This window comes from Cryptotermes secundus, unplaced genomic scaffold (genome assembly GCF_002891405.2).
Source record: "Cryptotermes secundus unplaced genomic scaffold, Csec_1.0 scaffold967, whole genome shotgun sequence".
NCBI lineage: Eukaryota > Metazoa > Arthropoda > Insecta > Blattodea > Kalotermitidae > Cryptotermes > Cryptotermes secundus.
In genome coordinates this window covers 861,567-886,314 of record NW_019731236.1, presented here as the reverse complement: position 1 = coordinate 886,314, position 24,748 = coordinate 861,567, and the positions used below count along the sequence as shown (strand labels likewise).

Genomic DNA, 24,748 nt, shown 5'->3' with positions numbered 1-24,748 from the left:
AGTTGCCTTAACAGTTTTGGCAGTGTCAGAGCCTAGCAACCAACTTTTCAGAGAATATCAGGAGGACTAACACACAGACCAACAACTATAACAGACTGATAGTAATTCAAAACGGGCTTTGGTATATTCTGTGCAGCACAGAAGACACAAAAGGAGCTACAACTGAAGAATTTAACGCAAGATATTTGAGTACTTCCTTTTTATTTTTGTTTATTTACGGCACTGCCAGAGACTACAGGCCCACGGTATTGAAGCGTAAGATGACAAGTCAAAGAAGAACTAAACAGAATTTGGGGTAATGTGATGACGGCCAAGCTTTGGTGTTTTCCCTACGTTTTCCTAGAGGGACTGAAGAAATCAGGATGAACCTCAAACAGGATAGTCTGTATCCAGGCCAAGATTTGAACTGAAGACCTCTCTAACAAAAGACTACAGCGTTACCGCCAGATCATCAAGGTCGGCGTGACGTCTGTGACAGGCAAATTGTCATGCGCAGTTGAAATTACAGCATTTGAGGTCACGCTTTGTCTGTGGTATCGAAGCTAGAATGTTCTCGTTGAAACATCTACAAGATGGATTTCGTGTTCTTTCTTTGTTAAGTTACTTTGAGACGGAGTATCACTGTTAAGGTCATGCAGCATTGACTCGTGTTTCCAATAATGTAGACGCAAGTAGAAGGAGCTACAAAAGAAATGGAAGAATGTCTTGCGGAGATTCTCCTGTGGATACTTGTCACCGCAAATAATGGGGAAATAATATTATAACGACTTGTTGGAAAGATTCTGGAAGAGGTTTTCTAGGTAATTACGCAGTTTTTATATGTTATAATATATGTACTTTATATATGTGTGTTGCATCTTACTAATCTTGCTGGTCTGGTCAATCAGGTATTTAAAAAAATGTGAAAGCCATGATTTTCAGTGGAAATATTCAATATTAATGGATGTTTTTAACTGAGAGGAATGTGTTGAATAAAATAGTTTATCATACACTTCAAGTACTCTTGTATTTTAAAATGGAAAGTAACAAAGAGTGAACTGTATTTATATAGGTAAATTACATGAATAACCGGTCACGGTAGCCGAGCGGTCTAAGGCATGCACTGTCTTCGCTCGCTCGGAAGCCGGGATCGTGCGTTCGAATCCCACTCAGGGCATGGATGTTTGTGTGCGTTTTCCTGTGTTTGTGTACAGGTAGAGGCCTTGCGACGAGCTGATCACCAGCCCAAGGAGTCCAACCATATGTCTAAGATCTAGTAAACTTAAGTGAAACAGAGAGTTTCATGGAGGTGGGCCTAGGCCCAAATGAGGGCTGTAGCGCAAATGAAAAAAAATTATACAAATGCATATGGGGCCAGCATGTGNTAAGATCTAGTAAACTTAAGTGTAACAGAGAGTTTCATGGAGGTGGGCCTAGGCCCAAATGAGGGCTGTGGCGCCAATGAAAAAAAAATTATATAAATGCATATGGGGCCAGCATGTATTTGAAAAAATGTAGAAAGTATATACTCGTATGTAGTTAGGTGCAAATATGCTTGTGTATGTTGTGTTGTGTTATATATGTATGTACGTACACAGCGTGTCCCAGGAGGAAATGTCAATATTCTGGGAGGTCATAGTATCGTTCATTTTAAGGAAAAAGTTGTACGTGTATATGTACATGTTTCCTATTCTGGTTTCCGAGGTAGACCTATTTAACTGTACAGTACACTGTTCACTGTACAGACGAGCAACACGCCTTGTCCTCACACTAAAAACTAACAAGGAACTGTATACTAAATCTTAGATATTAACCTAATATACACGTAGTTGAAGAACATTCTCAATTTAACCTTTTAAAACTGGATTTATTCTAAATAATATATCAAAATTTATTTCTTATCTCACAGGAAATACAATATGGCTCTGCCACAAAGATCAACTGGTTGATATTGTTTTAGGCAAAGAAAGCCTTTTATTGTAAGAACCACACGAAACACAGAAACACAATCTGTGGACAGAACGAAGAGTTTTGACGTATTAAAACAGTTGGTACATGTAGAACCACGGGTTTTGAAAGGTTCAAAAGCCAGTCGCTTGATTTTATACAATTATGTGGCTCTAAAATCTTTCAAATTTTCATGATATGAGACTGTATTATTCCAGTACTTTTTCTCAAATTGGATTGACTTGGGCTGTAAACCAACAGCTAGATCCTGAACGCATGTAATACTCCATTCTGAAGCTGGAGTTCCCTACCACACATGCCTGTATGCCTCATAGTTCTACATATTAGTAATCAATTGTTTCACTATTTGCGTAATATAGCGTACAGGGTAATGGGTACAAGTTTATACGCGTAAGCTAGTGCTTGTGGATTGAATTTCAAAGTGTAGCACATTCAATTTGTAAAGCTTCGCTATGGAAAATGTTTGGGAACAGAAGCGAGAGACAAGACCAGAGGTACTGTGCCCGCTACATTATTAACTTGTTAGCTAATACAGTGCTGTGATGATTACGCATTGAGAGGCACTGTAGGTAGTTAGTAACCAATACGCTCTGCACTACAATAGTCGCGTAATGAGAACAGCTAGCATGACACGAACAGCTATTAGCGTCCAACGATAATAATGTAATTCTGCCTTTGGCATGTACCCGTGACATATTGTATATCGATGGTGTTAAAGGCGGCAAGATATGAGACAGAAAAAGCTTCTCAGAAGAATTAAATATTCCGACGATATTCATAAGTAGTTACAAGTAATATACATTGTACTGTTAAACTTGTGATTTTTTCGCTGATCGTCCATCTAAGATTCCGTACCACTTTATTAACTAAGGTAAAGATAAAGTTGGGCCGGTCACGGTAGCCGAGCGGTCTAAGGTATGCACTGTCTTCGCTCACTCGGAAGCCGGGATCGTGGGTTCGAATCCCACTCAGGGCATGGATGTTTGTGTGTGTTCTTCTGTGTTTGTCTACAGATAGAGGCCTCGCGACGAGCTGATTACTCGCCCAAGGAGTCCTACCATCTGTGTAAGATCTAGAAAAACCGAAGTGAACGAAAGTTCATGGAGGTAGGCCTAGGCCCACTGGGGCTGTAGTACCAAGGAAAAAGAAAAGGTAAAGTTGTCCCTGTGCTTAATTAATTAAGCACTACGCCATGAATGCGTATGAGGGAATGGCTCTATAAATCCATATTTTCTTGACCTCGACACTAGTTTGAGATGAATGCTTAGTCTCACGACCCTATCGCTTTAATCCGGGGAAAGAACCCCCGGTACCCACTGGATAGGAGGTTGGGTGAGCCCCAGATTCGGTCTGGATGATGTGAAGAATAGAAAATTCTTAAACCTACTTTGAGTCGAACTCCGACCCATCGTTCGTCCAGCCCGTAGCCAGACGCTATACCGACTTTCTCACTTTATAAAATACCTGAGATGGCTCCGTATACTCGTAGAGGGCCTTTTCTGATCACAGTGGCCTCGAGGTCTAAGGCATGAAACGTCTTCGCTCGCTCGAACACTGGGATCGTGGATTCGAATCCCACTCGAGGCATGGATGTTTGTATGCGTTTATTCTGTGTTTGTGTTCTTCTGTGTGTAGGTAATGGTCTTGCGACGGGCTGATCCCCATTCAAGGTGTCCTACCTAATGTGTCTAGTTTAAGGAACTGAAAAAGCGGAATAGTTCTAAGGGGCTGTAGAGCTATAGAGAAAGAAAGGAAAGAGTGGAAATGTTCTTATTTAGAAGCTAATGATCACTCAGTTAGTGACGAAATTCTCTGCCTTTCATTCAACCTGTAGGTCCACTACCCTATTCGCAATATGCTGCTGCACCGTATTCGGACACAGAATAATCCAGCCCACATCACACACCCTATTTATTGAAGATCCGTTTTAATATTATCCTCAAATATGTCCAAAGTGTTTTCATATGTAATTTAATGACGCATTCAGTACAAAGACCCCATAACTGTGGATTGTGGGATGACTGATGAATTACAAAGGATTTGGAAGGCAACTGTAGTGGCCTAGTCCGGGTACTGTGCCGGAATTTTTCTGGAGGGACTGGGGAAGACCATAAAACCTTTAATTAGAATAGCCGGTGTCCCATTCACTTCCCAGATACGAATCTAGAGCGTCTACCCTAGAGAAACTGTTCGGTGCTTAAGTGTTTCCCTTCATGTTGAGTAAATAAAACTCAGTATGTAAGTACAGTATTTCCCGCGTTCTAGCCGCTGGCATATTTAATCTCCCTCTAATCATTATCTTAACAACATTTGGTAAAGGAACAATTTATGAACCTCCTCACATAGTCACAAACTTTCTGTTGCTCCTAAAAGTAAAGCTATCCTTGTAACAGTTCTTGGAAACACAGTATCGTGAGACGTCAAGGTTCCCACATTTCCTAGATAATCGGCTCACGAATGACGGTATATTTATCAACCTTACGCGCCAGCCTCTATTTATCCTCCAAGAAGATCCCTGGTACTCATTTCTGTTAGAGACTAAGTCTACCCCAGGGCCATAGTGCGGCTGGAAAGTTTAGGTCAACTGAAATATCCAATGACTTCATCGGACATCGAACATCAAACCCGCAACCCTCCGGCTTTTAGCATAGTGCTTAAACCAACTGCGATACCACGTACCCTTCTGTTGCTCTTAGTCAGAAATATTCATTTTCCCCAAAATTAATCTTAATAATTAGCAATCACATTACAGACTGTCTCAACACTACTCATCCTCAGCAGACAAAATATAAACCCTAGGTTACCATGGTAACACTGGAACATTAGTTACCGTAATGACAGTGCGGTAACGTAACCATGGCGACAGAGGATTCAGGCATAATACGACTTTCTTTATAGTCCGCTTAAATTAGATTTATGTGTAGCCATGAGCTCAGTCGGTATAACGACTGAGCTACAGAATGGACAACCGACAATTGGGTTTCGATTTCCGGCTAGGGAAAGAGATCCGCTCACTTCTACACAGTGTCCAGACCGGCTCTCGGACCCATTAAACCTACTCTCCAGTAGGTACAGAGACAGGTTCCCTTGGGTAAAGCGACTGGGACGTGAAGCTGGCGCCTCACACTCATTCGGAGCCAAGGTTAAGAATCCTTGAAGCTATATTTCCGGTTCACCATATGTCTTCATGCCATAATGCGTATTAAGCACAGTGACAAATTTATCTTTTATACACAAAGATAAGTAGACCACAGTGGACGCGCGGTCTAAGGCACGACCCGTCTTCGCCCTTTCCAACACTGGGATCATGGGTTCGAATCCCATTCGAGGCATGCACGTCTGTGTGAGTTTATTCTGTGTTTGTGTTGTTCTGTGTGTAGGTGCGACAGGCTGATCCCTGGTCTAAGGTGTCCTACTGACTATAGGATCAAGAAACTGAAAAAGCGGCCAAAGTCCATAAGGAATTTATAGCCATAGAGATACAGAGATAAAGAGAGACATTTGAAATACAGTTGAAAGGAAACATGGAAATGCAGCGTGGATGCTGATTGCAATTTGTTATCTTTGTTTTCTGCTCGCACGCGTTAATTAATCAGTCTTCTTCTGTCTCAGAATTAATTTTGACAGAGATTAGGCTAATATTTCTCGAGTTTATATGGTATGTTTCAGGGTTGTTATTCCATTGTATTATCTGTACCATCACAAAATGGTACGCAACAACAAAAACACAAATCAACATTCAGTTCGTTAGAGTATTAAAAGTCCTATGATCAGATTCCGTATGAACCACTAAAATGCACACCTTAAAATGTGTGGGCACCATAATGAGAACATTTTTATTACATGAACACATACTTCTGTCAGTAAATATTTCGTTCAACACGATTCAATGCCATTTCTAATTCTACATAAGACATAGAAGTTATTTCGATTTCGAGCAATCATTTCTCGGGCAGCTGGACGGTTAAATGTCATATTGTTGTGTGTTGGGTGGTACCCGTGACGCGAATGACGGCTTCTAATTTGGATGATTGGATTTATTAGCATTTGGTTACAACATTTCTTAATCGTACTTAAATTACAGGCAATACAGCGCTATCGCTGATTTACACACACTTCAAAATTCACTGTCACCCACTCTAGTCCTCCTGGTAATGCAATTAAAACACAGGAACTAGCGCTTCAAATCGCTCCAAGTATTACACATAATTACAGATCATAAACGAAGTATTCACAAGTCTTCTATGAACTTCCCGTGGCTGTCTCCTATCGAGAATTCAACTGAACTGAAACACACATACTCAAACACTGAAACACTCAATTGTATAGAATCTCATTACATAACCTCCGCACCGACCATCTCTGGTCATCCACGTTACAATATCTTTAACATCATTCTACGAAATCCTCACCTGACATTAATGTGCCAGTTCTATTACGGATTGTAAAAATGTGGCAAGAAGCGGTCGTGTTAATCTTCAGGGTGCTGTAATATTTTATTTCACAACAGAGTGAACAAGAAACGCGAAACCTTGTTTAGAAAGTATGTCTTCCGGCCACGGTTTCAATGCAGACATCACGAATAGGGACACTAACACTACGTCTCGAAGACAAAGCAATTCCATTCTCAAAGAGCCGCCGATAAAATGTTGAAGACATTGAATTTGCAGTTCTCTTCGCCTATGCAAATTGATGTAATGTTATTCTCATATTCTAGCAATGACGTCACTCATTAATTACAACTTTTTTGTTCCCTTCGACGAATTGTCTAGAGGTAAACATTTTATTTGACGCAACGTAACATTAGAAACCAAGGTGTCATTTTGCACTCGTCGGGCACTACGATACTGCAGTTAATCTGGAGCGCAGAGAAGGCTGCGTTGCAGTGGAATTCTGCACGTATTCTGAAGGCTTGGTTTCGGACCTGGGGCAGGATTTCAGATAACATTATCAATATTTTTCGTGATTTCCTTCACTTCTTCCAGGAAATTCTATGATAGTAATAAAAAGGTGTACTATAATTGCTATCATCCATATTCCTCTCGCTTTTACAGTCGATATGAAGTTACCATTCTACGCTATAAAACTTAGGTCATATGTCTTTGAATGGCATTCTTAAACAAATTATACAGCAAGAAATATGGACCAAGCCTCATATTTTGTTGTTCTGTTGTCTGTAGTGAAGTGTTCAAGAAACCTAGAACTACTAATATTGGGAAGAAAGCAGTCTTCTGGGATGTGGCACCGTATATATGTGGTGTTAACCGACGTTTCGGAGGAACGTCACATATACACGGTGCCAAATCCCAGAAGACTGCTTTCTTCATAGTCACCGCCGTGAAAGCCTCAAATCTTACATATTGTGTTTCTGGACATTATCCATCGCCCTGATTTCATCTGAAACACCGTCCTGCTTTTATTTAAAAGTAACGTTTCGGAAAATATATTCTGTCTCCTTCTTCACGTAAAAACTACTCAGTTTGGCTCAATCGATAGAGTTAGTCTCTATTTCCGGAGAGAGAACCCAGTCTCCGAAAAGTTTATGTTTTGAAATATAAACAGGATGGTTGTTAGATAAAGACAAGACGATGTATAATGTCCAAAATAATACTATGTGTACCAATGTACCATCATTACCTTATTTAAACCTAGAACTAAGCAAATAAGGTCCTTGTTCAGTCACTTTGTGTCAATTTGTGTCCCATATCACAAGGTAGTGTAAGGAAATTTTTAAAATAAAATACTTCGCATTCGTAAGTCATGTTTTAATTTTTTATATATTTGATTAGACTATTATTTTATATCGAACTACATGTTATCAGATATTACAAACACGACAAAATGCACGGACTTCATTTTAAACAAATTTTATTTACTCAGTTCCCACAAGAATGGTACAAAAGAATTGCGTCAAAATTATTTCGTTCCTTTCGACCTATATTCGACAATAGATTAAATATATATTAACTAATGCGTATATTTAACAGATTCAAATCCACGACTCATTTTGAATTTAAACAGCAAAAATATGTAATGAGACAAGAATCCCTCAATATCCCAAATTATGTCGACGTCACTACAACTAATTAATACTTAATTTATGATGATTAATTCAGTAATTGGTACACTATTACCACTTACCTCTTACCTATGTCGATCATCCTTGCGAATATTGGTGATGTTACTTGAACTAACATACAGGCATAGACACGAGTCGTCTGTCAGTATGTTGGATCGCTCTACATGCAGACTTGCATTGAGCAATGATATTTCATTTACGATAAACTCTACTTCTGTCGGTGACATAAACACAACAAAGCACTCTGTAACATTGCATCTGTTGGTTAAGTCGGTCGCTAAGCCAGTTAGTGGTGAACTAGCAGGAGGATCTGCTCTAACGAAGTGTTACCTAATCTAATGGGAGAATATAAGACTACCATTAGTCTACAGTGCTTTTAATAAAGGGAGCCACTTCATAGTTACATTACCTTTGATAATTTGAAGAAGATTTCACTTAGTTCAACTATATATTTCCTTACAACTCTTACAGTAACACGAGGGCTCTTTGTAAAGTAACCTCTGTCTATTTGAGGCAACTAATATAGGAGCAGGGCGAGAGTTCGGACATGCGAGGTAGTTTAATATGACTCATTGTATTATAAACCATCACATAACTGGTTACATAGTGTTTGTTCTTGTCTCTACAGAGTGAATTTTGGCGTGTCCTGCGATTGATAATCTCACTGACTTCGAAATTCGCGCTGTTATCTGCTTTCTTAATCCACCGTAAAATATGCCAGGTGGTTTACACCAAAATGTAATGCGTGAAGGAACTGTAAGACAGTGGTGTAAAATGTTCAAAGAAGACGGAAACACTTTTCACGGCGAAAAGAGAAGTAGTCGGTCGGCTATCTGTTGCGAGTGATGATCTTGTTCATAGTGCTGAACAAAAAGAAAAAAAATGTGAACGAAATTGATTCACAATTTCAGAACTTTTCTGAGAATTTCTACAAATTTCATGCACTGTTCTCCACGAAATTTTCACATTTAGGTTAGGCTATCACAAGTTTTGCGCAACATGGGTTCCGAAAATACTCACGGTTGTGTACAAAGCGCAGAGAATAGCTTCGGCTTTGGCGTTTTTAGAGCGACATCACAAAGATGGCGATGAATTTCTCAATCACATCATACGAGTAACAGGTGATGAAACCTGGGTTTCATTTGTGAACGCTGAAACAAAAAAGTATTCAAAGCAGTGGATGCACACACATTCACCAAACAAGCCGAAAAAGTTTAAACGAACATTGTCTGCCAGAAAGCTGATGGAAACAGTTTTCTGGGACAGGAAGGGAGTGCTGATGGTAGAGTTCATCTAACAAGGAGCCGCAGTAACTTCAGAAGTGTACCGTGAAACGTTAAACAAATACGTATGGCTGTGCAGAACTAAAGGCATGAAATGCTGACATCCGGTATACTAACCAGTGTTCCTGGTGGTGGTCTATGTAACCGAAGCATGTAGTGTAGTAACATTTCAATTAACATCAATTGTTGAAAATAAAAAGTTGTTATTGACGGATATTTCACATAATAATGATACGCGCAACACAATGTCCAGCATACAAATGAAGATAAGTATGAATATATTAAAGTATATACAAATGAAATATACTTAATTGCACAAATATTATCCTCATATTTTTCGGAGCCTTTATTTCCAAAGAAATATCATGTATTATTAATATACTGTCACGTGTATGGGGGTACGCGTGACGAAAATGACGGGTTCTACTTCGGATGATTGGATTTTTTAACACCTCCCTTTACAAACACTCTTTAAGTGCAGGCAGTACAGCGCTATCGTAAATCACACACTTTCCAGTTCACCGTTGCACAGACACTAGGATTCTCAGTTTTCACTAGTCGTCTCCTGGCAACGGATCACAGGAACTATCACTTCAAATCACTATGAAGTCGTCTTGTCATTTCTTGTTCAATCACTCTGCACTCCTCTGTCCTGATCTGTACTCAACTGCCCTGTAGCTTCTATTTCGCTCCTCCAGCTTACGACTGACTGCAAACGACCATTGTTGTCCCCTATAAACCTTCGGATCGTACCTACAGAAAACACGTCACGTGGTCCTATCCACGGTTGTGACGTCACTGCCTATACGGAAATATGTTTACTGAGCCGTTGCCTAGAAACGAGTTGCATAACCCAGCTGTTCTATTGTTGCGAGGTTGTATTTACTTTAGCNATATTATAGGATTACTGAATCAAGGAATTCCGATGGATTTTTTATTGCTATTGAGGTGGGACTAAGTCCCTTTTACTGCGGCCACTTCTGGCTTATTGTATCAGCGTCAGATGATAGGTGAGGGTGACTGTGGAGCAATTGGTGCAATGAAGATTGGCAGGGGAAACCGAAGTGCTCGGAGAAAACCCGCCCCAGCGCCACTTTGTCCACTACAAGTCCCACTTGACCAGACCCGGGATCGAACCCGGGCCAACGCGGTGGGAAGCCATCGACTAACCGCTTGAGCTATGGCGTGGCTATATTCCGATAGATTAGACATGTGATTAGGAAATAGTTTGACCTGAGGAGTAAATGGATGATACAGGACATTACGTACAGAGAAAATACAAGATTTACACGATTAATTTTGATGGGATTATGAAATGAAAGTGGTTACGATGGCTTTGACTCATTGTTAGGATAGGATAAAATACAAATGCATAAAAAATTTAAGCAAGTAAACTTTCGAAGAACGTCCAATATAAAGTTGAGGATAATGTTAAGATATATCTTAGGAGGACCGGTTTTCATATTTCGGTAACATAAGAAGTATCAGAAGAAGAGAGATTTGAGGATATGATATGGATAGAAATGATTCAGCATCTGGTTCGTCTGAAGACTTTCGTATAAGCGGTGTTTAATTTTCAGTGTTCTGCTTATAGAGTTTGAGTTAGTTCAGATAAGCACAATTTTTTAAAAATTAATCACGAATTTCTGGGATGTCAGAATAGAGCGTGTTATGGTTTTGTGTGAAAATATATTAGACAAATTTGCGTCTGCACTCTGTTGGTTGTAACAAATGGCACACCAGTTGCTTGTAAGATCGGCCTAATGCAGGTTAGAGTCCCAAAATAATTATGCGTACCTCATATGCTGTTGTGCAGCAATGATTTTGAACATTTTCAACTGACTCAGATATATTTGTGAAGCCTGTAAATGACTTCTTGGGAGTTGTATAAGTTCCGATCTTCAGGTTGTAATTCTTGACATATATATTTTGTTCTTATCTTCGAATCTGTTAGCTGAGTTCAATCCTGACCTATATATATTACAGTAATTTAACCTAACATTACATTTTGGAGAGGAATTTACTCCGTTTCATTTGCATTAGGTATATTGGCATGGCTAGGGCTTTCTTGAAGTGTCCTGTGTTCTCGGATATAACGATTTGTAGTCCGTTGAAAGTAAACTGACGCTTCGGAGGAACGTGTGGCTTCCATCTTCAGGACGAAGAATAAACAAAGCAAGAAACCAATGTGGAAAAAGTTGGAAAAGTAGACTGCACGACGTTATATCCAATAAGACAGCACATTTCATACCACCGCTGCGAAATTCTCAAATCCTATACAGAAATTTCTTCTTCTGTAGCAGCAGTGGTTTCGCGTTGGATCTAATTCTTATACAACCAATATCCTGTCTCTTTTAAGCAGGTAGGCCCAATGGTAGTTCCTTCACATCAGACGCAAGATTTACGCCTTAGCACTTAGGATTTCATAATTCTCTAAAAAATCTGTTCATGCAACGGGTCCTCCATCCACAAAAGTTATATGTTTGCTGGTTGCATTAGCTTAATTCGTTGCCTCAGTTCGGTAATAGTACGTATTTGTTCAACATGTAGCATTTCCATTAAAATACCTCAGTGTATTTTCAATTGTTACGAATGTAATGGACAGAAACCTAACTTGTTCTTAGGAGGCAAACCAAGATTATCTGCCCTGTGGGTGGCAGCACTCCTTTTCGAAGTCGGAAGATCCTGTGTTAAAATCTCGGCCAAGGTCTTTCATTCTTTTCTTGAAGCCAACCAGGCCTGGGTAGTTCCTCAAATGACACCTCTACAGAATCCTTCGGCTTCCTTTCCAATTTATAACTCATTGATCGTCCGTTTCACTTGTANATTGTACGTCCCCCTTTGATATTCTACCAGTCTCCATACCCTACCGGTATCGGTGCGTGCTATCGGCCCCGTTCAGCCAGCGAGGCTGGCTGTGGTACCCGATGCTTCCCCATCTACCGGAGGCATTGGAAACTACTTGGGCGGGAAACTTTTTTACCTAATTTTGCTCAGAGGTCTCCTAGAGACATGAGGATATTTTACGTGCCGTAAATCTACGACACGGGACCCACGGCTTAAAGTCCCTCCCGGAGGACTTGTTCCCTGAATTTTTCCGCTCTTAAACATTCCACGACCTCCGCCGGGTTTGAACCCGCGTCCCTTGAGTCATGAGGTGGGAACGTTACCCCTAAACTACGGAGGCCGCTTGGCTTGCAGAGTTATTAATTAAACAAATAATTGAATACGTACCCGAAGTTTCATTACTTTCATCGATATGTTCCATGAGGTATTAAAGTTCCCAATATTTAATCTTTTATTTATTTACTTGTTTGTAGTTTATTTCACAACGCTTTTAATATCTCAGTCTATAGACCTAATCAGTTAAATTTTAAGATGATTAAAGAATAAAGAATTGAGGTGAATTTGAAAGGAAGCAATGGAGGCGTAACTAAGGTAACACCCGGTACTTGCATGGAGGGACCGAGGATTATCACCAGAAAACCTTAATCACGATAGGTATCCCACTCGAGATTCGAACCAGGTACTTCCCTATTACAAACCAGAAGCACTGCCACTTGAACCATCTTGCTCGTTGAGATTACGAAGAGAGAAAAGTTTTTACGTCTTACAGCTCATACTCGCAATAGTAATTTTTGTGTAGGAATAAATCTGTCTGAAAGAATATAAAGCTATGCCATGCTGCTTTTGTTTTATATCGTTGTGTAGTAGCAAAACAAGGCTCTGAATGACGCCGGATAATGGTGCCGTATAGTCTTGTCTCTTCAGTGCTCTGGCAGAAGATACATACAGTTACCAGAGGTGAAGTACATCTTTAAAATTTATTTTATTTTCTATTTTGTATGGAGTCATGGTCAGTCAGCTACACAGCTTGAATGATGAAAGGGGAAGAAATAAATTCTGTAGAATTCAAGAACGGGAAGGGGAAAGGGGCGTTATGTTGCAGAGAATGAGCCGTGAAGTTGGGGAAGAAATCTCTGAGGAGCTGAAGAGGTTACAGAGAAGAGGGTTGACTGCAGAAGTCATTCACATTTGATAGAATCCTGAAGTCAAGGGGTATGAAGGGAGTAGGAAAAAGATGGGAAAAAATTGCACATTGTTCAATCTCACTTCCTATATTTTTTCTTCCATGTGCTAAATTATTGTTGTATGGTCAGAAACTAAATAAAATGACACTAGAACGTGTGAGAAGCTCGACACTTCCATGTGACAATCAATATTGAAAGTAGATGCTACACGTCTTCACAAATTATTTTCCATTTCTTTGCACTGGTGTTCATGCACTTGGTTTTCTTAGGTTGTGTTTGTAGCGCAAATTTCTATCCTTTTCTATTGCAGTTCTACACATTTGCGTGATTTATCACAATTTTTATTGTATACTATCTCGTTATCTCCCGCCAAATTTGGGCCACACGGTAGCGTAGTTGGTTGAGGCACTATGCTACTAGCAGGAATGTCGCGGGTTCAGACTCCGATGAGGTTAATGGATTTTTTCAATTGACCTAATTCTTCCAGCTGCACTATGACCCTAGGGTCGATTCAGCCTCTAGCGGAAATGAGTACCAGGAATATTCTTGGGGGTAAAGGGCGGCCGGAGCGTAAGGCTGACATCTTTGCCGCTATCTATGAGCCGATTTTCTAGAAAATGTTGGAGCCTCAACATCTTACAGCCCTAAGGGCCTCCACGGCCTGTTACAGGGATACCTTTACTTTCTTTTAATTTCATCTCCCGCCGAATTAATCTCGTCTCAAGTGATTAAATAACTGCGTGAATGAACAGGGTTGCCAGTGGTTGGGATTAGCTCTTTCTAAGGGGCCCAACCGAGGAGGCGTCTTCTCCTCACTTCACATGAAGACGGAATCAGATCAAGTTTCCGAAATGTCGTGTTTTCTATTCTCTAAAATACAGGATGATGGAAAAGTCCACAAACCCAATAATTCTATGGGTCATAAACTGCCGTCAGAACCCTTTACAATCTAATATTTAAAGTTCTGAACCAAAACTTAATTTAGGGAGCTCTTGCTTCGACACTTATAATTTATTTCTTCTTCCATTCACTTTTAGACTGTTACTTTACACTAGAGAATAGTATTAAAAGGGCGAGATCATTTGCAAGCGTTCCACGGAACCTGCTATAACGAACAGGAAGTACACGTATATTAAGAGCTAAAAACTTTCTAAACTTAGTACTGAAATCACGCGAAACGTCGAAACGTAGTTCTGTATTAGAGACTTCCAGCTTTACAAATCGTGTGATGTTAATACTCGTATCTTGTCTACATACTGCAAGTTTATAAGGCAACAATAAAATGCAATTTAGGTCATATGTTGGCGCTCTGAACACGTGGACAGGAAGTCGCAGGATAGAACTATCAACATCATCGTCGTCGATGCCATCATCATCATCATCATCATGCTTCAGAAAATTGAAGTCTACACTCTCTACGTAAAGGAGACAACACCTTGAGTACTGTCCTCTCTTCTCAGCTATCATGACCCTACTTTTTTTCAAAGTTTAGCTCTTCTACCTAAATTACACATTCTCCTCTCTTCATCAATGCCGACATTTACACAGCTGAGCCATCCGTCAAACAGTATCAGATATTAAATAATAGCATACAACATAACAACGGGCCTCCGAACACCACATCAGCCATTATGTATATAATATGTTCTTATAAGCATTACATATATTACGATTACAACTGCCAACTTCGAAATACCATCACATATACAACGTTTAACTATACTTTTGATTATGTAACTGGTTATTTAAGACTTAAAATTTATTGTAATTTATATTTTATATGCACTCATATAATTTTATACCATTGTATATATTTGGTAGTCTAGTACTGTATCCTATATTTGACATGCAATTCAATAATGAAAAGTTTAAGGTATTTGCCTGATGATGGCCTTTGAAGGCCGAAATATGTAGCAAAATTATCGCCTAGAGCTACTTACACGTATTATTGATTGTTGTGTTTTGAAGGTTTTCATTAAGAAATAATATTTAACACACATCAGGATGCATTCACTGAAAATCGTCACATAACTGATTACATAGTGTTTGTTCTTATTTCTACAGAGTGAGTTATGGTGTGTTCTACGGTTGATAATCGCACTAACTGCGAAATTCACGCTCTTATCCGCTTTCTTCAGGCTAAAACAAGAATGCTGAGGATATTCATCGTGAATTTTGATCGCCTTACGCCCAAAATATGAGTGAAGGAGTTGGTCAATGTGAAGTCAATGGTGTGTATTATTCAAAGATGGCCGGCAAACAAATGTCAACATCTTGATCAGATAATTTGTGAATGACAGGGCTTCACAATTTCACAACTTCCATGTGAATTTATACAAATTTCTCACATCTTTCTCTGCGATATTATCACAGTTAAGCTATGCTATCACAAATTTTGCGCAATATTTGTTCAAGGGTTCGCATGAAATGCAAAGAATTCCTTCGGTGGAATGAAGATTGGCAGGGGATACCGAAGTACTCGGAGAAAACCTGCCCCAGCGCCACTTTGTCCACCACAAATCCCACTTGACTAGACCTGGGATCGAATCCGGTCCGCCGCGGTGGAAAGCCAACGACTAACCGCTTGAGCTGTGGTGCGGCCACGAAAATAGGATAATTTTAAGATATATTCTACTGAAATGAATTGTGATGCAAGGAGATGGATGTAATTGGTTCTGGTCTATGTCTAATGGCTAACTTTTGTACTATCTGTGCTGAACTTACATTCTATTTGGTCGAGAGGTAATTAATTAAATAGTAACTTCTTGCTAAAATACAATACTGTGAATTGTCAGTAATATTTTATTTTCTGTTCGCGCAACGTGAACTTTGTGTACTTTTCGCTTGTTATCTTATAAGAAAGGTAGCTCATATACAAGTTATAAAAATGTTTTATAATAATTTGATTTATAAGCTTTTAGTTTAATTACATTTGTTTTCTCGTGCTGTACAATAAAATGGAAGTTAAATATGGAGACTTGTTCATGGTAGTACTATACTGAAATTAAATGATAGTGAGGCAAATGTCACTACTAGTTTCGGAAGCGATGAGCATTTCGGGGGGGGGAGAATTATCCGACATATTTAGTGTGACTTGGTCTTGAAGTCTGTGTACCTACACTGTATCAGTTTGCGAGAGCTCAGAGCCGTTACTTACACCCTTCAGACATACCCGTGTGCAATTAACAATGGAGAAGTTTATGTGGAGGAGACTAATGATGTAGCGGCTAACAGGAAGTCGAGTTTAGCAACTGTGAGAAACAAGTTTAAGGACGGCTCCTTGCGTGTCCATCAGTTCCACTGATAAACACAGCAGACGCTCCGAGAATGCGGTTATCTCTCTGTCACATAAGGCACAATGACCGAGGGCTCTTGCAGGCCTACGCAATATTTCAACCAATTGACGTCACAAGATGGATGGAATTAGTTGGCTCAAGTTTCAAGCAGTTGGTAAATACTGAAGAACTTTCATTTCTGTGAAACTTCCAGAGGAGTTCTAGACGGAAGAATGGGTCGATCTTAGCCTGTTTATAAAAGATCCATCAACTGTAGTGATTATTTTGCGTCAAATATTAAGAAGGCATGAACGAATACGGTTGAAGCTAAAGGAACGAAGAAGTGGCCATAGTCTGTCTCGTCATTCGTCTGGAGAAGTTGAACTAAACCACAGACATCGTCAGACAGAACAACCGGTATCCCAACCCAGATTTGAGCCTCTCGAGATATAATTACTGTCTGCCGCAGTCGACAAAATGGAAAGTATGAAAGTGTTGATACATCTTTCACTCTAAATAATAGCTTTGTATCTTCATGAACTTAACGGCGCCAATTCAGCTGTATAAGTTGCAATTATATAAGCGTCTAATTGAAAATATTTTCACGCGTAGGGGTTGTGAATGACTTATAAGACGGGTTTTGTATTGGATTATCGGCTTTATGACGCCTTAAACATTCACACAACTCGGGACTACAGGTATCGCCGATCTACACACTTTACAAATCACTATTACACATTCACTAGGATTCTCATTCTTCATTAGTCGTAACCTGGCAACGGATTTATCACAGTCTCACTGTCACTTCAAAACACACATGAAGTCTTCTTCTCACAGCCTAGTTCATTTCTTGCCACTCTTCTGCAACTGCCAATTCCGAAGACTCGACGCATTTCAATTCATAATATCCCGGCAGGCTGGCGTCCCGAAACTCTTCTCTTCACTTCACTGGACTACTCTGCTACTCTCGACTACTTTCTCTACTTCGTCTCATCTTCTGGCTGTGTTCTTAATAACCCTTCGGCACGGACAACACAGAAAACACAGCCTATATATTTGACGAAGCGTGTTTACCACGCCGTTGCTTAACAATGGATGTCCTTCTATTGTGCCATGCACGTATGTTGCGGGAATGTGTTTACCGAGTCGTTAGCTAGCAATGGGTATAGGCATCACAATATATATCTGAGCGACTGGCAGCTTCTCAAGAAGGATTCATCTCCATGGAGTTAGATAGTTAGATAGGTAGTTAGTTAAATTGTAACATGAGAATGATCTAAACTACGAAATACTGTACATATAGAATGTACACAGTGCCATATAATAAGCAAGTTACTCATGAATCGTGATAGATATTTTACACCATTTAGTGACGAACTGTCAAGCCAGAGAGCACACAGCATCGAGTGTGACAATCTTCTTCACTTCATGCTATAGACAAAATAGCATTGACATAATATTCCATGTTTGTATGAGTATTATAGGCTGGTAAATCATGATTATATAAAGGTTTCAAATTTTGTTGTCGTGCCACTCAAACCTAGTATGACGGAAACCGTGAGAAAGTTCAACGAGAGAGTCCGCCCCGTCTGAGGATGAGGCACGATATTTCCCGAATGCGATTCTACAACATTTCACCTGCTTAAGTCTACTTGGTTTCACCTAGGCTAACCAAATAAAACCACGAAATTTTCAAACTTCCCGTCCCAAATTCGAACCCGATACCTCCTGAACATAATTCAGCATGACAAATTGTGTGCCTCAAGCCAAGTGAAGGGAATTTTAGTCAGGGTCTAGACACACTTTCTGGCCGTCCCCTGTCCGTATGCAGCCAGGATCGCTAAGGCTCGATAATCTCATTTCGGTAAACAGCTTGCTGAAATGAACAGGCTCCGATGTCGTCAGAATCAGTCAAGTTGCGTTAGTTGCCTCTAAGTCAACGAGAAAATTAATTAGCAGGATGATATTAGCCGTCATACTTTTCACACATATTTTGTTACATTTGTGTCACATTGCGAATGTAATTTGAAATCCCATACCGTTTGTTCACAACAGCAGACTAGCTCAATTTTACATGTCTCTAATATCAGACAAAAGGATGGAAATATGGGACCAGCTAGGATTCCGTATTGGAATTGCTTGTTTTGCCTCAGTCTATGACCTCGGAATATATTCAGCCAGAGAGACTCCTCGAGCGACAGCCATGCTCAGACATTATTGATAAATCAATATTTTATTAATTTCTCAAACTTATAACGCAAAAATAAAGGAACTTGAGATAAAATGACATTAAGTAGAAGCAAAGACCTAGGAAGAAATATTAAAATTAGAAAATAACTGAATATTTTTAATTTAAATAATAAATTTCTACAATCGAGATAACAGTTGAGATACGCATCCCGTTGTGCGAATGGAAGGCAGATGAATTCAGAATAAAATTCTAGTATACAAACCTAAACAGACTAACAACCACAGGGCGCCACAGAGCACAGAACAGACCAAGCGTGGCCTAATCCTTATCATCCTAATGATGATTAACGGGAAATAATATTCACAAACAATTGGATCTTCCTTATCACCGAATCACTTACTAATCTGGAGGTCATTTCATATATCTCTTATAATTCTCACGGAGAACTTCTAAAGATGAATCATTTGCATCGGCAGTGAACAGTGAGCAGTCAGCGACAAAAGCAGTACCGTGGCCGATGCTGGATAAAGGTTGCCGTTATGTCAATTTGTACGGTAATGTGAAACAAGGATAACCCAAGCATAAACAACTTCGTATCTTGTCATTTCTCTTCACTCTCTTGTGAAGTAAACTGTATAAGGTCGTAGTACAAAAAAATGTATTTTCACTTTCTGATTAATTAACATTTTATTGTGATGGGTTTCACAGGGCAGACATGGGGCCAGAAAAAAACCTTGTAACGTGCCTAACAATAGAACTTCGATTACTTAGTGGCGAAGGTCTCAATAATCACGCCAACGGAGGAAATAATGAAGTCGCCTACTAGGCAACGGATACAGAAACGGGCTGTTACATCGGAGACGCGAAAAGAGAAACCGTCAAGGAAATGTTCTCCATGCGGTATGACCAGAACCTACCTCAGGGAGAGAACTGACCAAAACGGAACAGAATACGACAGAAGAATAGAGTAGGATAAAGAATAGAAGACTAGAGGCTAGTGCAAGATCCAGACAACAGCGAGAGATTCGTTATCCAGAAGAAGTCAAATGTATGAACCGTTGTAATCAAGTGCAATTTTAATAGAGACGCCTAATCAATTCAATCAATCAAATCTGGAACTCAAAATGTCAGTCACGCATACTTCCTTAAAAGTGATAATATTTATTTTAAATTTATGAAAATAAATATGATTTAAGAAATGTGTACTTATATCTATCTCTTATAGCACAAATTACGTAGCCTAACACAGAAAAGTGTCATCGAAACCAGTGACTCTGGAAATAAGGTGTACACAGAAGTGGAAGAGTGTTTTATCTTCAGTTCATGCAAAACAACGCATAGACTTCTGTAATCATAGAATTTGGAAATTAATATCTCGAGCCCTCGAACGTAAACTGGCCTGTTTATTAAATAAACACGGAAACAATTATTGTGGCGCAGTTGCAAATGTATATGTATCAGTCAGTTTCTACGGAATCTGTGAACTTTGAGGCTAATATGATGTTCTGTAGGATGAGAGGACCACGGAGGATATTCTCTACAATTTCCAATTAGTAACGAATGAGGCTGGGAATACCATTCCAGTCTGTAACCGGAATTTGTTGGCTAGAAACCATTATGACAAAATGACCTGCCACAGAGCATTTCTGGGCGTCTGTCCGTCTACTGACCTCCTGAGATATTTCAACAATCGATACAACAAGCCCGCTCCCCACCCATGCCAGTGTTGCAAGTTGCGTTGGGAGTTAAATTCAATTCGACTTTTTACTAATCACAACCTAAAATATTCATCTCTCAAATTTTAAACTCTGGGGAAGAGAAAGAGCAGGGTCGGTAGAGTGACTCAGTGATTGGCGACCTGGATTCTATTCCCGGCAGGGGCAGAAACCTTACCCTTTGCTTCTGCATTCACATCGACTTTGATCTCACGAAGCCTTCTACCCAGTGCATGTTGGGAACTCTTTCACCGTGGCTGAAGCGTGAAGGTAACGCTCATCTGCGTTTAAAGCAGAGGCCTAGAATGCGCGATGATTTATTTCAGCGATCTATATACTATATGGCAGTTGTCTAATAAGTGATTAGTTAAGAATACAGGTTACAAGCTGATGGTCTTGAAGGAATTTTAAGTTGGTCAAGGTATAGTTGGGATTATGAAGACTTTTATGTTATCTAGTGACTCTGTCAATATTGAGATGCTGTAGCATATGTGGCGCCGGTCACGGTAGCCAAGCGATCTAAGGCATGCACTGTCTTCGCTCACTCGCTCGGAAGCTGGGATCGTGGGTTCGAATCCCACTCAGGGCATGGATGTTTGTGTGCGTTTTTCTGTGTTTGTGTACAGGTAGAGGCCTTGCGACCAGCTGATCACCGGCCCAAGGAGTCCTGCCGTATGTGTAAGATCTAGAAAAACCGAAGTGAACGGAGTTCATGGAGATAGGCCTAGGCCCACTGGGGCTGTAGTGCCAAGAAAAAAAATAGCATATATGGCAAGATAATTAATGAATATGGTGCAGTTGGTGGAATGAGAATTGGCATGGTAGATCGAAGAACTGGAAGATAACATTCACCAATGCCATTTTGTCCACCACAAATTCACAAATCCCCACACGATCTAACCTGGGATCGAATCCATGTCGCAGTCTACTCTCTTATAAAAAATAATAATTCACCAATCAACCAACAACAGACTACAAAGAAAAGACAGTGGAAAAAAATACAAGTAAGGTGAATTTATTCCTGTTCTTAATCAATTTACCTGTTTATTTGATTTCTTAATTGAAATTCTATGAGCTGTATCCATAGATTTTAACAGAGGTGTGTAGTGAATGTGTTATATGTATTATTATGTAATGTTTTTACAAAATAAATGTCCATATATTTTTATATTTCGTAACTTTTTCCTTATCTATCGCCCTTCTCCTGCGAATTTAGCCCAAAATTTCCTTAATTTATAAGAAATTGGAAGCCTGGTATATCGTCACGTCCAAGTATGTTAAGTGCCCGTGCCCCCATATTCGTCCTAATTCCTTCCCAATAATTGACGGATTTTCATGAAATTTGGTATAAATATTATGGAACTGGTTATCATCCCACGTTTCTCTTCATGATTTCCTCTTACCAGGACACAAATTCACGACCCTGCGAACCTTTTTAGATGACGAGTTGTTAGTGAAATTACAGGTAATTAATTTAGGGTACTTAATTTTCTGTAATAGCCGATTTCAAATACAATTGTATTTTTTATTTAAATTTTTAAGATGTGGCTTCAATTAAAAATTTATATATACTTTTCAGTTTCACAGAAATAACTTCGAGATATCGCAACTTTGGGTATCGATAGATTAAGAGGTAGTTACAGTATTTTGTTACAGTCAACATTATGTTAAACTTATGTTTGCTCTGACTCTGCTATGCAGTAAAATATCAATGTGTATGTTTTCGTCGTACGGCTCTGTGCTGTTTCCTTCGCTTTTATTTTGATTGCGCGAACCCTGTAATTGTCTCCTCTACCCGTTGAATTAACATGCAAATAAAATAAATGAACTGAACTGAACTGAATTACCATGACCATCATTTCGCTTGTTGGTTTGCCTACATGAATTAATACAAAGTCCCCTCTTCTGAAAATGTTATTTGCATAATTTTAGGGGCAAGATACATGAATGAGTCGCAGTCAGAAAACGTAGCATGGCATCCAGTTTGCTAAATTTTGCCTTTGTTATGAATTGTACATGTTGGCAAGTGTCTAGAAGCCCGGTGTGCCAAATGTATAACTCACAGTATGACACCACATCAGAAATTCTCTCTTAACTCTTTCTCACTCTCTCCTATTCTTTTTTTTTTGTCATTTCCTTTAACCGCAAACTTTCTCACTTCCATTTTTTCATCTTGTCATACTCTTTCTGCCATTCTTCTTTCTCTTACATCACCCCATAAATCATTTCTCAACGACCTCTAGCCTACACTTTGCCCATAGAAGATGAAGAAAGAGAAGGGAAAAATGCGACTTTTTCTCTTAGAACTATGAGTGCCATTGCGAAGTTCAAAAGTGGGGAGTGTTGTAGGGGAGAGATGAGATGAATTTCTGGAGGTATAAATAATTCGCCAAGGTGTTGACACAAGGTCACTGCTGGCATTACTAAGAATTGCTTTCTATTCTTCTTCGATTAAAAAGTATCTCAGGTTGGGATATGTATCTTACGTTACTGTATTCATAGATACATAATACATAATACAGTTTCCTTAACTGCTGTGAACATTCTCAGAAATAAAGAGAAATGGAAGTGAAAAGTTTGCACTTTATATCCAAACGGTGAAAAAATAAAATGGACATATTTAAATATACACAATGTTAGTGCATTAATTTTTCTACTTTCGACTGCTTTTGAATGCAATATAAACCATAAATTTTTTATGTTTCAGGTGCGGACTTCTTAATCTGGAAAATTCTCCTCCACAAAAAGAGTCTTCCTAATATTTTAAACTTGGGTAGTTTTACGACAGCAGGCAATGCTAAATAATTTCTTCTATGCCTTGCAGTACACCATTAACTTTATACAGAACTAAATATGCATCGTGGAAAGTCCATAATAATATCACAGGTTAGTTTTTGTATCAATTGTGAAGTAAAATCTACTCAATTTCTAACCAAAATACTTTGAAGTGTTATTTTCTAGAGGCAAAGTTTTCTACTAGGACTATGTTAAAATGTAGGCCCCGCCATAGCTCAAGCTGTTAGTTAGTTAGTGGCTGGCTTCCCACAGCAGAGGCTCGGGTTCGATCCCGGGTCTGGTTAAGTGGGATTTTTGGTGGACGAAGTGGCGCTGGGGCCGGTTTTCTCCGAATAGTTCGGTTTCCCCTGCCAATCCTCATTCCACCAAATGATCCACAATCACCCTCACCTATCATCTGGGGCTGGTACAATAGGCCAGAAGTGGCCGCAGTGCAAGGGACTTAGTCCCACCCCACTAGCAATAAAAAAATAATGGTAAAATCTTCTAATTCTTGTACCCAGAACGCTAGCTAACTGGAAGTCCTAGTTTGTTACATAATATTTCGCATTATCAGCGTAAGTTTCGTAATGTTGTATTTTAGCGTCCTGTTGCACTCATTTTCATCCATGATATGTATGTAATTGTCGTCTTGTACTGCACTCAACTTCACATGTCACTTCACTACATGTTTCGGCAACATTGTGCCATCCTCAGCTGTGAGCCAAAAAGGAAGGACACATCACAAGACACAGTACACAAAAAATGTAGGAGAAACGACTCCCATAGTGAAAGAACCATACAATACGCGAGTTTGAATTAAGGCGCATAAGATGAATACTCTTAACAAGTTTTAGTGTATACAAATTTTATTATAGTTGATGAAGAATGTACATTTTAATAATTTTACGAAAGACACATGATGGCAAGCAATGCAATAGCTTAGCGCAAATAAAGCACCTAAGGATGGCACTATGTTGCCGAAACATGTAGTGAAGTGACATGTGAAATTGAGTGCACTAGAAGACGGCCATTACATACGTATCATGGATGTAAATTTCGTAGATAAAATATTTGAAGACGCGCCAAAATTTGCGTTAATTTCCCTTATACAAACAGGAATATGTCTTCTAATAAGTTCATAATTTTATGAGGTAATCAAGAGATATATTTCGTTTTTAGTTATGTTGGAGTCATTAACGACAGTAACAAAATTTGTGTTTTCGTAGCCGAACCCGAGAGTTCTAAACCATTGATATCAAAACCCATCATTGGACGTGATGCTAAGCCAGCTCAATCCACCTGCAATCCTCATGTCGTCCTCCTTTCAATCCTATCTATCTACCTATCTATCTATCTAAATATCTATCCGTCTATCTATCTGTCTATCTATCTGATTGTCTGTCTGTCTGTCTATCTATCTATGGCTCTACGGTCCTTGTGGACCTTGGC

The 24,748-nt window shown here is 39.4% G+C and overlaps 1 long non-coding RNA gene across 1 annotated transcript; it reads left to right on the top strand.

Moving 5' to 3' along the window:
• The first annotated feature begins 526 nt into the window (after positions 1–526).
• LOC117282487 lies at positions 527–23,401 on the top strand. Its single transcript, XR_004513238.1, has 3 exons — positions 527–800; positions 15,405–15,571; positions 23,229–23,401. It is a non-coding gene; the product is annotated as an uncharacterized LOC117282487 (long non-coding RNA).
• The last annotated feature ends 1,347 nt before the right edge of the window (positions 23,402–24,748 follow it).